Here is a 17,738-nt window from a genome sequence, read left to right on the forward strand (position 1 = left end):
AAACAACAACTGTGATCTCCACATGTCAACTTCAATCTCAAAATTTTGACCTAATTCCCAAAATCATTTCCTGTGGCCTCTTGTTATATATACACAATACAATAACATTTAGTGGAATCATTTCATTCATATGACGGATCACAATAACATCTATAGTACACATTTAAAGTTTATATTATAATGTATTTTACTACATCTTAGATGGTACAGGACTATATTCATCTCAGAGCTGTATCTATTTTTTGTTATGCCAATTTTGAACTATTTCACATGTAAAATTGATAATTCGATTATTAAATAACAACAACAACAGCAACAACAAACAAAGAAGAATGATCAATTAATTTAGACTATTATTTAGATTACTATTAATAATACACTTACTGGTCACTTCATTAGGTACACTTGTTCAACTGTTAACCAGTAAGTGCATTTAGGTACATGTACATGATAAAGCCAACCTGAGTAAGAAAGGTCATTTAAGTGATTTTGAATGTTTCATGGCTGATTTTCCCACACATCCATCTCTACAGTTTCCAGATGATGGTCTGAAGAAAATCACTCAAATAGCCACTCATTACAGCCAAAGTATGCAGAAGAGCCTCTCTGAACACACAACATATCAAACCTAGTATACAGAGGGATCAGAGCAGAAGACCACAATGTGTGCCGCTCCAGGAAGCTAACAGTAGGAAACTGATGCATTTTACACAGACTCAGCAAAACTGAATGTTGGAAGATTAAAAATAACACCTTCTCTTAATTTCTGCTGTGACATTTGAATGGTAAGGTCACAATGTGAAGTAAAAACATGATAGCATGGCTCCATTGGTGCCTCCATGGTGATGCTAATGGTGACATTAGAGACTTTATCTTGGCACACTGCGGCCCCTTTAGCCCTAACTGAGAATTATTTAAATTGCACAGCCTACCTGAGTGCTGTCAGTCCCTTTATGACAACACCGTACCCATCTTCTGACTGCTTCCTGCAGGATAATGTGCCACAAAGCTCAGATCGTCTCAGACTGGTTTCTTGAACATGACACTAGATCTAAATGCAACAAAACACCTTTGGGATGAGATTCCAATCATGGATGTGCAACTAAATACAGATATCCACCAGCTAAACTTCCCCGATTGTTGCTAAACTATAATAAAATGCCCCAAGTATTGCACAACATTCAGTTTTTCAGGGCGGAGACTGATGCTCATTTATCCAATTTTTTAAACTATTCATAATCATCATTTTTGATCATTTAAATTTGTTAAATTTAAATTTGTTTTGGTGGTTACATATTTTTGTGTGTGAACCTTCCTAAACTCTTTTTTCGCTGCTTCACACAAACTTAAACAAAAAGATAAAAAACAAAATTTTTGTAATTTCTTTTTAACTGTCTTAAAAAATCCATAAAAGGAAATAGTCAAAGGACAGGTGTTGAGTAAAAACGTCTGGCTTGAAGGTTCCTAAAACACCAATGAAGCAATGCATTAAGAGAGCAAGTGTGACTTTCCGTGTGAATAAAACATAAGTACAGGTTTTCACACAGTTAAGGCAGGGCTTGTACTCAGCCTTGTGTGCACGGTGAGAGCAAAGTTATATTGGTGAAAACTCAAAGAGATGCTAAAGAAACTAAGCTAAATATACTTTTGTTGTAATAAATGAGAAGAAATGTTGAGTTAATAGTCCACAAGCAGTAAAGCTTAAGGTATACAACACAATCGTAATCTCTAAAATATGAGAGAAATTTAATTAATTTCTCTGACAAATCCATTTTTATTTTTTTTAATTAGTGACAGTAAATACTGCATTGTGATATTTTCAGTGTAAGTTATTAATTTTATTTTTGTTTGGATTTAGAATTAATTTTTTTTTGGAATAGCAAACTGTACAATTTATTCAGGTTTGGGTATTTCTCCTTCCGTCCATTCCACTGTTTTTGAGAAATATCTGTATATGCAATCATTTCCTGTTTTTTTCTCTTTCCTATGAGCCAATCAGGTCACACTAGAGTTCATGACACCATCAAGTTGCAAAATGTCAGACAGGAATATGATCTTGTGAACAGAGGCTTTGAAGTAACATTTGGGATCTCCTTTAATGTCACACTCAATTAGAAACCAAAGTAGACTTTAATAATAGTTTTTGATGGTAAAGAGAGTTCTACAAACTGCTGAATCATAGTTTCTCAAACCACTGTGGGCTTTTTTTAGGTTTGTGAGCATTTTTTACAGCTGCATTTTCTCTGAGAACTGGAGGATCTGACCTCAGGATTAATCTTCAGAGAAGAGAAGATGTGCAAACACACACCTGATTGCTCCAGACCAGCAAACTGAAAAAAACCTCATGCTCACACTTGCTGATGTTCAGTGAATCAAGTGCCTTTGATTAGCAGCTCCTGACCTTCTTAACTCCAACTAAAACAGTAAGCCTGTGTTCAGTTTTTACCCTGACTGTCCTGTAATCACATGACTGCATTTGTATGACCTATGCATTCTAATGTACGGACATTAGAAATAGTTATATAAAATTATATTTTAACTGAAATTGACCTGAAAAACACTAAATGACAGTGTACAAAACCTATAAAATAATGACAAAATATAAATACAATTAAAAGATGATTTTGGCAGAGAGTTGTACAAAGGATTTTTTTGAATTTTTTTTTTGCCTGTCCCGTTTGGTTCTTTAGCCATCAGCATTATGGTCTGAAGGCCAAGAAAGATGCCCAATGGATTTACTTTGCCAAGTGGATCATCACAGCCATGCCATATTGGCCCATTTGATTGACCGTTGTTATTATTAATATTATTATTTATTTATTTTATTTTCAGTTGTTACAGATGGGACAGACATGACTGGGGGGATAGGACAGGGAGAAAGAAAGAAAGAGAGCGAGGAAAAGAAAAACAGAGGGGAAGAGGGACAGTGAGAAAGGGCACATTTCAAAAAAAAAAAAAAATATCACCTGGATCACCTGTTGAGAGAAGAAAAAAGAGAAAACAACCAAAAAAGAGATCAACATAATAAACACAGCAACATCGCATTAATCTAGCTAACAGTAAATACTAAATATTGAATGTTATTGTGCAGCACGCAAGACCGACAGTGCACAATGTGCTTTGAGGTAGCAGCCAAGAAAGGTGTAGCTTGTGTCTGTGAACACCCGTGTGCACACCTGTGTGGATGAGCGCGCTTGTATTCAAAAGGTTTCTCCATGTTACAATCTGCTAGAGGGTGTGGGGAGCCATAGCCCTGCCCCCCCCCCCCCAGGTCATGAAGCAGGCATGGAGGAGATCCAGGCCCCAGACATCCAGAGTGTGAGAGCCCAAGGACGACCATCGGAGGGGCAACTGTACCACCCTCCTTGGAAGAGCTGAGGAGAGCCCCAGACGTGGTGCCACCCCACTGCCGGCAGCCAGCTGCGCCAGAGCAGACCAAGCCACAGGCCCAGAGTCCTGAGGCCCCCCTACCCCCAGTAGGGGCCCGACCGAGCCACAGGTGCCAGGCCCCGTCAAGCAGCCACTGGGAGTGAGCCGGTACATACATGAACACCCAGCCTCGGACACCAAGAACCACCAACGCACCGACGTCTGAGGGCATCAGAGTGTGGTGAGGGGAGATAGGCCTCCCTTGGAGGGCCTGAGACGTTCCCAGAGGGGTGGAGTCTGAGACCCAACCCGACATATAGACACAGATGAACAGGCACACACAGACACAAACGTGGATTTCCAAATACTCGGCGAAAAAAAACAAAAAAAACAAAGGAAGCTCTTTTTACAACACGTTTTTATTTTTGTTTGTTTTTGTGTTTCAGCCTTACATAACTTCTCAGTCTCAAGTTTTTGAAATATTTAGATGATTTTTGTGACATCAAATTCAAAATGAGGTAACATTAAAAAATAATAAATGCAATTTTCAGTCCATATGCACATATTATCTGTATATACTTAGCTTTTAACTGTAGAAGACTCAGAACACACTACGATTAGGTTTAATGATTAATTTGTGTGTGTGTGTAAAGGTTTCCGTTTGGGTCGGTGTTTCTGAATTGTTGTTGTGCATGTGTCTGCCAGTGTGTGTGGAAATATTCTTCGTGCAGCTTATCCTTGCATTTAGGCACGACTCCATGGTTTGTGCTGCCCTCTAGTGGTACATGGTGATGTAGTTTTTGTAAGTCGTCATTTGTCACACGGCAGTTATTCAAATGCAGTTACTCACACAGATATGACCAAAACGACCGGCTGAAGTTCAAACTGAGCATCAGAATGGGGAATAAATGCGATTTCAGTGTTGATGTCAGAGGTCAGAGGAGGATGTCCGGGGTCACCAGACTGACTCTGACAGGATGGCAACACAAAAGTCATTGAAACAGTCGTTACAGCCACAGTATGCAGAAGAACATCTGCTGTGGTCCATCTGTACACTAGGTTTGACATGTTGTGTTCAGAGAAGACTACACTACTTGTCAGCTAAGAGTAGAAAACTACAGGCTCAGCAAAACTTGATGACAGATGATTTCTGCAGTGACATTTAGATGGTAAAGTCACAATGTGGTGTATATAACATACCACCATGGCTCTGTTATGGTGGGTCCACCTTGGTGGTAGTGGTGGGGTAACTGAGTGAGAGACATTTTCTTGGCACATTTTGGGTCCCTTAGTCCAAAATGAGAACTTTACAGCCTACCTGAGTACTATCTGTCTCTTTATCAGTGCCCATCTTCTGAGACTGCTTCCAGCAGGATAAAGTAGTGAAGCTCAGATCACCTCAATTCTGTTTCATAACAATGAGTTCACTGTACTCAATCTGGTGACCTCCATGGTCACCAGATCTCAATCCATCAGAGCACCTTTAGGATGAGATTCCTGTCATGGATGTTATACCAGAACCTCTGAGTAATGTTTCTAGCACCTGTCTGAAGCAGTGCTGAACACAACAGGCGATCCAACCTAAAACTAGCAAGATGAAACTAATGAAGTGGCCAGTGAGTCTAATTGGTCATTCATTTGCTATGTAATATCAAATCTTAACAAAGTATGGCATTACAAAATACAAATTTTATTTCTGTAGCAGACTCGAAATCCTTCCAATAATTTAGGAGCTACATGGATGTTCTCCTCCATGCTGACACAAGGGGGCAGCATTGAGCCATCTGCAGCATCCCAGAGACCGACTGTCCTGTATGAGACGGTTTTCTGCTTTAACATGAACCATGCACAGATAAGCTGAGTCTACCTGTCTTGAAGAAAGAAAGGTGCTGACATCAGCATTTAAATAACTAATTATAATAAACAGCGCATTTAAAAGTACACTGTTCAAAAAAATATAAAGGGAACACAAAAATAAGATATCCCAGATCCAAATGAATGAAATATTCTTATTGAATACTTTGTTCTTTACATAGTTGAATGTGCTGACAACAAAAATTAACAGAAATCAAATTTAGCAACCCATGGAAGTCTGGATTTTGAGTCACACTCAAAATTAAAGTGGAAAAAAGCACTACAGGCTGATCCAACTTTGATGTAATGTCCTTAAACAAGTCAAAATGAGGCTCAGTAGTGTGTGTGGCCTCCACGTGCCTGTATGACGTCCCTACAGCACCTGAGGGTCTTGCAGGCAGCAGAACGTTCTTCGCGGCATCTGCAGACTGTCACATGTGCTCAGTGTGAACCTGCTTTCATCTGTGAAGAGCACAGGGCACCAGTGCCAAAGTTGCCAATCTTGGTGTTCTCTGGCAAATACCAAACGTCCTGCACGGTGTTGGGCTGTAAACACAACCCCCACCTGTGGACGTTGGACCCTCAGGCCACCCTCACAGAGTCGGTTTCTGACCGTTTAAGCAGACACATGCACGTTTGTGGCCTGCTGGAGGTCATTTTGCAGGGCTCTGACAGTGCTCCTCCTGTTCCTCCTTGCACAAAGGCGTAGGTAACAGTCCTGCTGCTGGGTTGTTGCCCTCCTATGGCCTCCTCCAAGGCTCCTGATGTACTGGCCTGTCTCCTGATAGCGCCTCCATACTCTGGACACTACACTGACAGACACAGCAAACCTTTTTGCCACAGCTCACATTGATGTGCCATCCAGGATGAGCTGCACTACCTCAGCCTTTTGTGTGGGTTGTAGACTCCGTCTCATGCTACCACTAGAGCAAAATCACCACCAGCATTCAAAAGTGACCAAAACATTAGCCAGAAAGCAAAGGTACTGAGAAGTGGTCTGTGGTCACCACCTGCAGAATCACTCCTTTATTGAGGAAGTCTTGATACTTGCCTATAATTTCCACCTGATGTCTATTCCATTTGCACAACAGCATGTGAAGTTGATTGTCAATCAGTACAGCTTCCTAAGTGGACAGTTTGATTTCACGGAAGTGGGATTTTTTTGAGCAATGTATATAAAAAACACTGTCTTCTGCTGACACATTTGTTTAAGGAATTAATAGTGTAAACAAAAACATTATATACAATACATACATTGCTTTGTATGTATGCTCGGTGTCAGAACCCAAAAGAGTCACATAAATCTGTGGTACAGTGGCTAAGAATCTATCCAAGCATGTAATGCAAGTTTTTCCTGTATTTATTCACCTTCTACATTTATTTATTTGGCAGCTAGCTATGACTAAATTTTAAGATTTAAGTACTAGTGCTGTGAACTATATATGACAGATCTCTATATCTACAAGATCTGTCAACAGTCTTCGTAACCTTTACTACGTAACTGGGAATTCATCACTGTCGACGGTTTACCCATTAAAGTAACCCTTTTGTTCATTCATAAATGTGCTGACTCAGTTGACGAATTCACAGTTTCTTCCTTTTCATCATCTTCTTCTTCCTTTTTCTTACCACTTGATTGTTGTAATGAGCACACACACAGAGATTTATTGTCCATAACACTGTAAGACACAATAAAATACAGTTTGGAAAAACAGGCGACTTGTTTCAACACGGGACTTTTTGGCCGCGTCAGAAGCGTTTCTTTAATTAGTCAGCATCTCAGGAACTCTGTGTGATGAAACCACAGTGGGCATGGCTGCGGGCACGCACAGGGTGCCATTGTTATTGTGGTGCAAGCAGGTGTGTGTGTGATTTCCAGCATCAGCAGTTACAGGCATGAAGGAAAACTTCTCATTACCTTTTAATCCGCAACTTTACAATAAAAAAAAGATTATCTTGCATTGCTACACTTATGTAATTATGTGTATTTGTCCATCCTCTTCCACTTATCCTGTTCAGGGCCGCAGAGGGGCTGGAGCCAATCCCAGCTACCACAGGGCGAGAGGCAGGGTACACCCTGGACAGATCATCAGTCAGGGCTAACACATAGAGACAAACATTTTGCAGTGATAGAGTGAATTCTGCTTTAGTTACGCCTGAAAGTAACTCAAATCTGTCTCCCAGGAGACGAAGTTTGAGAGATTTCGGAAAGTATTTTTAAAGCCTTTAACCCACGCATGTCTCTGGACTGTGGGAAGAAACCATCTAACCTTCCAGCAGCCACTTTCCAGAAAGGAAAAACTATAGAACATTCCCACAATGAATATCTTTTGTGTAAATGGTTTTTAAAAACTCTGGCGGTACAACTTGTTTTACAATTATGAAGCCCTCCAGTGATTTTTTTACACTTTTATCTTTGTTTACAAGTGTTGGGAAATTCAGAGGAAATTGTTTAAAGCTAGAGCAGTGGTTCTTAACCTTGTTGGAGATACCGAACCCCACCAGTTACATATGTGCATTCACTGAACCCTCTTTAGTGAAAAATAAAATATGATCTTTTTCAAATTCAAGACATAGATATGTTTTTTTTTTTACTGGTGCACAAAATGAGCCGTGCATGTCACGGCGAAGGCTCTGCCGAACCCCTGTGTGAAGTAATGCCACCCAGACTTAAGACTACACATTTGAAATGCTAAAAAACAAAATCTGGGGTTATGGAGCTGAGGGTGGAGACCTACATATGTGAAGAGGACAGCTGCATCATGGGTAATGAAGATAGGATGACAAATGTTACAAGGATGCCTCCTCTGACAGTTCTCCTGATTGTATTATCTCAAAACCTCAAAAATCTTTAAACCAGCTCATCGCTGGTCCAATGGTCTGGTGGAGCCCTTTTATTGGACAAAAGTTCAGACATGAGTCATCAGATGTTTAAAGTTCTTAAACTGCACCACTGCATTTCTCTACAGCATGGAGATACTGACATTTTATTGCAGTTCTCCTGCAGATGTTCTATAGCAGATCTAGTTGTTTCTGCAGGCCTCACTCTGAAATGCTGCTTTTATGATAATAAACCCCTTAAGACCCCTTAAGGTATATGATTCAAGAAGAATTTTTATGCTGATGATATTCAAATCTATTTTTGTCTGACTGACGATACCCCATCTTCACTACGCTGCTTTCTTGATTGTATGAGGGAGGTCAAAGGCTGGTTATCGAGTGACTCCCTTTTTCGAAATGAAAAGAAAATGGAAATTATTGTCTTTGATAGCCACATCCCTCGGGGGCAATTAGCCGATATATTTGGGCCCTTTGCTACCTCCCTCTATGATACAGTATGTAACTTAGGTGTTCTTTTGGACTGCTCCTTTAAACTTGATAAACAAGTGTCCTCTGTAGTACAGTCTAGCTTTTACCTACTATGACAAATCTCTAAAGCTAAGCATTACATACCGCAAATGGATCTTGAAAAACTTAAACATGTATTTGTTACTTCAAGATTAGACTACTGCAACTCCCTTTACCTGGGCCTCCAATCTGCCCTTCTTCATAAACTACAACTTGTCCAAAATGCAGTGTCACACCTTTTAACTGGTACTAGAAGGTTCGATTCTATTATCCCGATCCTTGCTGCCCTACACTGGCTGCCCATCAAATATCAGGTGGTTTTTAAGATTTTATTGCTTCCATTCAAAATCGTAAATAATATTGCGCCGTGTTATTTAACTGAACTCCTCAGCCTGTATACTCCTAGGAGAGCACTTCGATCATCGAGTCAAATGCTCTTGGTGCCACCTAGGTCCCGGCTGTAAACCAGAGGTGATCGTGCCTTTGCCATTGCTGCACCTAACCTCTGCTGATATTCGCGCGTCGGAATCTATTCAAACTTTTAAAACACGACTGAAAACTTATTTATTTGATCGTGCATTTTAGATTAGTTAGTGATTTATCGGATGTACGCTGACTACTTTTATTGCATATGTCATTTTAACCTATTGTGTTACTGGGTTTTTCCAGTTGATATTTCTGTGTTGATTTTACCTAATTTTTACACTAGGTGTGAAATATTTCTTTTAACATAGTACTCACGCGTTAATTAGTGCTTAGTTTTGTCTGGAAATGTATTTGTACTCTACTATCGTACCCATATGTAATTAATTTTATTTCATATTTTACTATTGAGAAGCACTTTGGTGCACCTCTGGTATTGATTGATTGATTGATTGACCTGCACCTGGTACAGAGACAACAGAGAAACATAGATATCTGCTGTGTTTCACATCCATCCATCTTCTGCTTTATCCATCTGAGCATGTGCTGAAGCCTCCCCTAGCTGCTGTGGACCGAGACAGGTCACCAGTCTCTCTCAGGGTAACACAGACTGAGAGACAACTAACCACCTGTGATTCTCTCTGTTCTCTACAATCTTCATACGTGTCAACGTGAAACAAGCCTGTATCGCCTTTGGAAAAACATTTCTGGAAACCTACCTGCCATCAGTTTTCCCTTCCCCAGCCTGAGACCACCTCACATTGAATTCTAAAGAAACCCTTCCACATATTCTCTAAATATGAAAAGAAAATCCCTGAACTCAGTCTTTCTTAGTGCATCAATTCTAGTAGAGATCATAAAATATATAGTTTCTCATATTTCTTAACCAAAACACAAAGAGTGAAAGAGAAAAATACTGCCGACTAACAATGCTTCCACTCAGTCTGTACCTATACCTGTGGTATAAATTTCAAAATCCTACGTCGCCATGTTCTCAAGTTATGGCATGCACAAGATTTTCAGAAAAATTCGAGCTTGTTCAGCATTTTGGTAGAAGAACCAATTGTATCAATTTAAAGCTCTTGTGTTGCCTCGTTCTCGAGGGACCCAGCAGGGTGATGTCATTACCCCATCAGCGTTTTACGGTTGAGGGGTTAAAAAATTGGTATATGATTCAAGAAGAATGTTGGCTTATATTTGTGTAAAGCTCAAAGCCTGAGAGGATTTATGAAAGCCAACGTGTGTCTCTAGAGGTCTGCACTCTTGTGAGCTCCATCACGATAGTGCTCGGCTACACTCATCTGCTTTGAAATTGCACAATTGGATTTCGTGGCTGATGAGTCACAGACACTCACTGAATCAGTGAACTTCATGAACACTAATAATTCCCCCCCAAAAAATGACTGATGATTCACCAGTTAGTGATGTCGGGAATCTCCTGTATCTGAGACAGACAGACAAAAAAACATCTACAGTAAATTAAACAAACCAGCAGTAAAGCCTGTGTTTTAAGACTCTTTGAGTTTTGACAATAAAACGAGTTGATGAGTTGAGGTGAAATACACCCCAATATCACCTCATTGCACCCAAATAAAATTTCAGGGTTCAGTTGTAACAAGTCCCTGCATTTGTGTAATTTAGATTGATAGCAGCAGGAAAAGTAGGCACATGTCTGGTGCACAATATCAAAGCAGCACAGTTTGACCCAAAATCAAAGCTGAGATTTGCATTTTGCAGTGCGTGTCAGTACCTGCAGAGCGTCTCTGCATAGCAGCGATTGCGTGCCGTTGCTACATGTCTATATCGAGCAGGATACGAGTCTGTGGATTTTTGAAACAAGAAGCTAGATTAATGTATGATTACGTGACCAGACTGTTGGTTGAGTCAACGTCTTGCCAAAAAGAAATGTAGATGGTACAGTTTCAGGCAAACTCATTCATGTGCTACATACTGATAATATCAGACAAGAATACAAAATTTTAAAAAACGAAAGATTTCTTTATGGTCCATCTGAGTTTTAATTTATTCTTGTTTTACTGTCCTGCTGTTGTTGAGGTGGACATATTGGAAAAGGATGTAGACTATGGAGCTGCCAGGTAGGAAGATGTTCATGGACGTATATGCAGAGGGTTGATGTGACAGAAGTGGATTCTTGGGAGAGGATGAGATGGAGGAAGATGATCTGGCCTAATGGGAGCAGCTGAAAGAAAAAGTTGGTCAAGGTTTTGAGTTCCTGCTTTAGGTTTATGGTTGTTCTAGTGATATGTTTCAGTTTTTATGATATTACTTTATTAGTCTCCACAGTTTGAGTTCCTTCTGTTTTATCTAAGTGTCAGTGACTTCCATCACTTCTGTGATGTTGCTTAGTGTTACCCTTCGAGTCATATGTTCTGCTGTCTTGTCTTTAGGTTATTTCCTCTCTTACTTTAAAGGTTATCTTTCTTTTATTTCTCATTTTACTTTCTGTTTTTTTCCTTCTTTATGATTCTCACTGTTATAGCCCCATCGTCTTCATGTTCAGGTTTTCTGTATATTGCATCGTGTTGTTTAAAGTGGCTCTTCAATGTCTCATAAATTTCCCATGTAAAGTAAATTGGACTATAGCCCAGTATTTAACTTGTGTTTTATTGTAAAATATTGGCAACTTCTCTGCAGGTTTCACACTTTTCAAAGCCACCCACTGAGCCCTGTGATGGAAAGGTTGAAAGTAACATCATTTAAGTAGCTCTGATTGTAGAAGCTCATCCGGTTCTCGATCCATCACAGTTCACTGGTTGCTCTGATCTGTGAAAGACAAAAAGAAAGTGATATGTTCTTGTCTTTGGATGGCTGTATTGCACAAACTTATCAAGTCACAGAAGCTCGTAAACAGTCATATCAAAAATAAATGACTCTTGTTCACCACCAATGAAAGCTTGGGTTAGTGTTAGTAGGAACTACGGCTATTGGAAGCATGAAAATATGTGAAAGCATCAGCAAGTCATAGCACTGAACATCATATACAGTCTTATTGATATACTGGCGACAGAAGGGCCCCAATCATGTATTCCTAATATGGGAGAGAGCCAATAGGACCACTTGATTATCATCATCAAATAGGATAAAAGTGCAGTGCAACATGTTCAGCTTGTCACATCATTGGCTGTTTCATGAAGTTCATTATCATTTTGTGCTGCTACATTTATCAACTTTGAGAATCTTCGGGTAACGACGTTGCTGAATGAATATTATTACTGAATCGAATTGTTCTGTTGATCAGGAGTAAGAATTTGGTGACACTGTGAGCTTTGATGCTGTGAAATGGAAAAATATCCACAAAAATGATGAACATGATGTTGACCTTGAGCATAAAGTGAGGGTGAGGTCTGTTAGGTCAGGGGTCTCAAACTCCAGTCCTCGAGGGCCGGTGTCCTGAAACTTTTAAATATGTCCCTGTTGCAACACACCTGAATACAATTAGCAGGTCATTAGCAAGACTCTTTAGAACTTGACTGCATGCTGAGGTGGCAATTCAGCCATTTGATTCATGTTACAGCAGCTCATGAGTGAATGAACAAGGTGCAATAAAAGTACTTTTAGAAGCACATTTTTCCAAAGAGTTACATTTACTTAAATTTACTGGAGTAGGGTTAGGGGTTGCCACCTAAGCATGCAGTCAAGTTCTATAGACTCTTCCTAATGCCTACTAATTTTATTCAGGTGTGCTGCAACAGGGACACATGGAAAAGTTGCAGGACACCGGCCCTCGAGGACTGGAGTTTGGTGATCACTAATGTCCAACCAATCCTCTAGGTGGAGTAGTGATTCTTGTGAATTGTGTAGGATGCCTTGCAGTGACACGAGCTAATTGGTTCTTCAACCTGATGAAATAAAAACTTGAGTACAGCTATAGAAGTACAGCTATCTATGGTGTCATGGTCCTGGGTCATTTGACGCAGTGTTTTGTGTTCTTGCATTTTCATGTCATTTTGTATTATGGTTTATGGTTAAGTTCATTTAGTCTTGAGTTTATTCCTATGCCTGGGCTGTTCTGTTTAGCCCCATGATTATTAGTCCCTCGTGTCTTTGCCCTGTGTGTCGCTCTCTGCCTGTCTGTGTTTATATATGTGCTGTGACTTCTTGTGTCTTGTTCTCCTCCTTTTGTTTTCGTCTATGTTTCCCCGTGCCTGTCAATTTTATCCATCTTTCCCCCGTCCGTCATGTCTCTCTTGTCTCCTCTCTTTCCCTTATGTTCCCTCGCTCCCTCTGATCTGCCTCTCCTCCACTCTTGTGTCATGTTCCTCAGTTTCCTGTTTTATTGTGAAGGTCTCGTGTTTCCATGTTCGGGAGGTCTATTTGTGCTGTTCCTGTGGTGTCATGTTAGTTCGTGTCAGCTGTGTTCTCCGTGTGTTCTCACTTTCCTCGTTATCCTTCTGTGTAATTATGTCAGCATCTCCCTCATGGCTGTGTAATTCTCCCCGTGTTTCTCCACATCTTCAGATTCTTAGGTTTCCCTATTTAGTTTTGCACCGCCTTTTTGTTCAGCAAATGAAGTTCTTTGAGCCAAGTCCAGTCTGTGAGTCTGCATTTGGGTCCTCTCCTGTCTGCACTACATGCTGTTTATGACATATGGTTGTAAATTAAAGTTAAGTAAATCCACAAAGTGAGGTGAGCTGAAGTAAAAGGAGGTGAGATTAGATGACGTAAAGCTACAAAGTAAAAAACAGAACAATATTTTGAAAACTATCATTATATTTTACTTATCAATATTCAGAAAAAGAAATGAACCTTAAATTGGTGAAGAACAGAAGAAATTTACTCTCTTGCTTAAATTGTTAAAATTTCATGTGAAAAAATAATGAGTAAATGAAATGAAGGAAATTGTTGACTTAAGTAAGAATTAATAGGAAAGTGAATACACCAAAAAGTACTTGATTGCAACAGAAGTTTGGCAGATGCTTCCGACAAAAAAAAAAAAAAAAAAAACTTTAACGTCACACATTGGACAAAAATAACAAACTGTGATGTTTATCTCTTTTATTTACCGACTCATAAAACCCCTGACGTCTGTTCTTCTGTCATGCTTTAATTCTCTCGTCCAGCCAGGAGCCACTTCCTATTGTGGTTCTCTACACCTTGATTAAAAATCATACCATATTTTATGAAGATTAACTTTAATCGCTGTACATGCTGACTTTTTGAAAACCTGCGTGCTGCTTTTTTTTTTTTTTTTTTCAAAAAAACTCATCTGCCCTGCTTTGCTGAGTAATCCTTCCTCATATTTTTTCAATAACATTATTTCACTGTTTGTTTTACTCCTTCCAAATCTTTCCATGAGGTTTAAGGATTTTTAAAAAAAAATGTTCCCCTTGGCATGCAACTAAAGAAAAGAGCCTGAAAAATACCCCTCTGTGTAATCTGAAGAGGAGTTTTGACATCTTTGACACGTCAAAGTCTGGTTTTGCTGTAGTTCTTTACGTCTCTGAGTGAAGCAGGAAGCCGGGATGAGTAATGTGTAAATGGATGAGACGTAAATGATCTTATTAAGAACTCACTATCTTGTGTGCATAATGTTTGGAAAGGCAAATATAAATACACTCAGAATGTGTTCAGTGCAAGATAAATGGTATATTTCCAAAGAAAGAAAGTTTTTTTGGTAAATATTGCATGCAGGAAACACGATAAGAAAAAGTGTCACGCAAAGAGATAAAGTTGGAGGTGGTGAGTGGTTGAATGTGAAAGAACTTAAGTGTTGCTCACAAAAGATTCATAGAATATTAGAAGGTAACAGAATGATCTGACACTTTCCATTCATTGCTGAAAGAACTGTCATCACTGCAGTAGTACATCTGTAAATCCTCCACATATTTCAACACCAGTGAGCATTTACTTTCCATTTACTTCCTTATTTTGAGCTACCAAAGGGTAGTGAAATTAAGTTGTCATATCTAATACTAGTCTCACATCCTGAAATATTCCAAAGCAGCCGTAATACCTAACCTCGTGTTTTAGAGTTCACCTAAGGACCTTTTTGTCAGGAAAATAAATTTGATGCATGTCAGCAGCCACTTATGGTTTAAATGCATGAAACGAGGAAGGATGTCAGTGACATTTTGTGGTCAGTCAGTCTTGAGTTTATAGGACTTTTTTACTATGCAGACTGAGCTGGGGTGGGGAGGTGGGGGCTTCTAGCCTAATCTGGGACCTGCAGTGTGGCCTCCGACTGTGACCAGCTCCAGGTGTGGGGTTCCTGTTCAGACATGCTGGAACATGTTCTAACAAGTCTGAGCAGTTTGGACATCTGAGGCAGGATTGTTTGTCCTTCATTTCTGCATTTCTGGCATCTGACAGGAAATAAATACTCTGACCGGCCAGCAGCGGATGGAATCTGTCAAAAAGTAGTAGGTAAGCAAAGTTATAAAATCCAGAAAGAGATGTGAGAACTATACTTAATCACTCTGGTGTCATAGTAGCTACTGTTTAAATACTTAAACTTGTTTATTTTTATTCCCTTTTTTTTTACAAATGTATTTACAGCCACAGGTAGTAAATGATGAAGTAAAAATACTTTGTACCGGCTCTTAAGTAGAATTTTCTTGTTCCAGTTTGTACCATTAACACTTTAAAACCTGAACCATGAAATAACTGCCAGAAATCTTTAATTTTTCGATAATGGAGTGTTTTAATCTGCATGTATGAGTTTTAATTTGTATCACATTTGCTAAAATAAGCCATATTTTTGCAATTTAGTCATTAAAAATTTGTCATGCAATTTATATCATTTTTTGAGGGTTAAAAAAAGTCACGCTCATGATGTAAAGTCTCAAAAACTCACAAAAATAAATGCATCAAATATGACACGCTTGGCTTTAAAGGGTTAAATGAACTATGAAAAATGGAATATGGAAACTTAATTGGTTTGTCTGTTAGCATACCTTCATGCTGAGTCCCTGCAAGCGAGTAAAAATGATTTAAGGAGCAAACACACATGCACTGCAACCTTGAAATTGTCTAGACATCACCCCACAAAGGTGCACGTTAGAACATAAATCAGTGATGGAGTCAGCTCAGACATTAAGTGGTCATTAGCCTGCCAGCTCCCTAATACAAGGGCCTGAGTTCAGAGCATCTCATACCTCAACCAGACAAACAGACCATATTAACGTCTCCAGTAATCCTCCAAAGAGGATTAGTTATATGTGCTATATACACTAAAGTCTAAGCGAGGCCTGAAAAATAAAATAAATGAATAAATAAAGTCCAAATAGCTAAAACTGCACTACCATCATCACACCATATCTTTGAAAACACTGCAGTCATTTCACACTACTAAGAAGTATAACCACACTTTACCCACGATACACTTTGAAAGGGAAATGCTGCAAACAAAAAACAATTTAGAAACATACAACACAGACCCAGATGTTTTCATCTAATAGCCGTACAGGGATGGGTGGACAAATTAAAACAAAGGACAGCAGGATTCGATCAGATCCCTGCAAAGCATAAACAAAACTCTCAACTGAAAAACTAAACATTTACAACAACTCACAAAAAGGATCAGATGCAGTAAACATAACTGAAAACAGTTGTTAATCTAAAACTGCAGCACTGATAAGTTTCCCACGCGTACTAGATCTAGGTCTCGACAACTCCCGCCCTCATAAAACAAGTGTTCACACTGAAATGCTCAGAGACAAATATTAAAATAGAAAAAAAAAAAACTGCATCTGTGAACACTTCACTTCTGAAACAGAAGTCATCAAAAATCCTGGCACCAACCTCCACACCCAGTTCCCTTTCAGACCCCCATGGGTAAAATCAAATGGCATGCATGAACACAAAAGTGACACAGCAAAGCCCAAGGGGACTTTAAAGCAATCAACAGTGATTCTTTTTTACATGTTAACATTCAGGGCTGCTGGGCTGGGGTCAGCGCTCACTCAGCTTTAACATCACTCTGGGTCTTGGCGAGCCTTGTGTTAACATGTCTGTGCAGATGTTTTACAAAGCTTGTGTTAGAAGCATAATGTAGGTGCTTCTGTGACCTCAATGCAGTTTGTGCTTTAATGGTTGCACTCGTGTCTTTTCATGCAATAACAATGTAATGTAATGCCCATATGTCCAATCCTCAAAATCTGTCAGTAGCTCCACCATTTTCCTCTTCTTCTTTATTTTACATTCTATTCTATTCTTGTTCAGATAAGTGAAGAACCTCTGTAACGTAACTAACAACAATTGCAATTGTAATGCTATTACTTAATTTAGTTCAGTAATATATTGTATTAATGCGTTACTGACAATTATAATGCGATTACACTAACACGTTACTTTGGAGTACGTTACACTAAACACAGATCTCCACCTGTTGCTTTTGCATGCTCTTTATGGCACTTGATTCAATGTGTGGATGTAGCATAAAATGTATATAAAGATGGATATAGCCACTATGACATCACCTCTTGTTTTCTGGAGTTATTACCTCTTGTGTGGTGTTCAGGTTCCATTTATCATTAAGTAACTTCACCCCCCACCCTCCACCCCCCAACACACAGATTTACATTTACATTACACATGTAGTGTTCAAGTCTAAGGGGAATAGAAGAAGAGGGGAGAGAGAAGACTTCGAGGAATTTTCCAGAACTGAGGCTTTTTGTCTTAATTAAATTGGACACTGGATATAGTAGACGGGAAGGCAGGGAGACAGTGAGGGGGATGACACACAGGAAAGGGTTTGCAAAACCAGGCCCTGCAGGGAGGTCTCT

Source organism: Oreochromis aureus, linkage group 22 (genome assembly GCF_013358895.1).
Source record: "Oreochromis aureus strain Israel breed Guangdong linkage group 22, ZZ_aureus, whole genome shotgun sequence".
In the NCBI taxonomy this organism is placed as follows: Eukaryota; Metazoa; Chordata; class Actinopteri; order Cichliformes; family Cichlidae; genus Oreochromis; species Oreochromis aureus.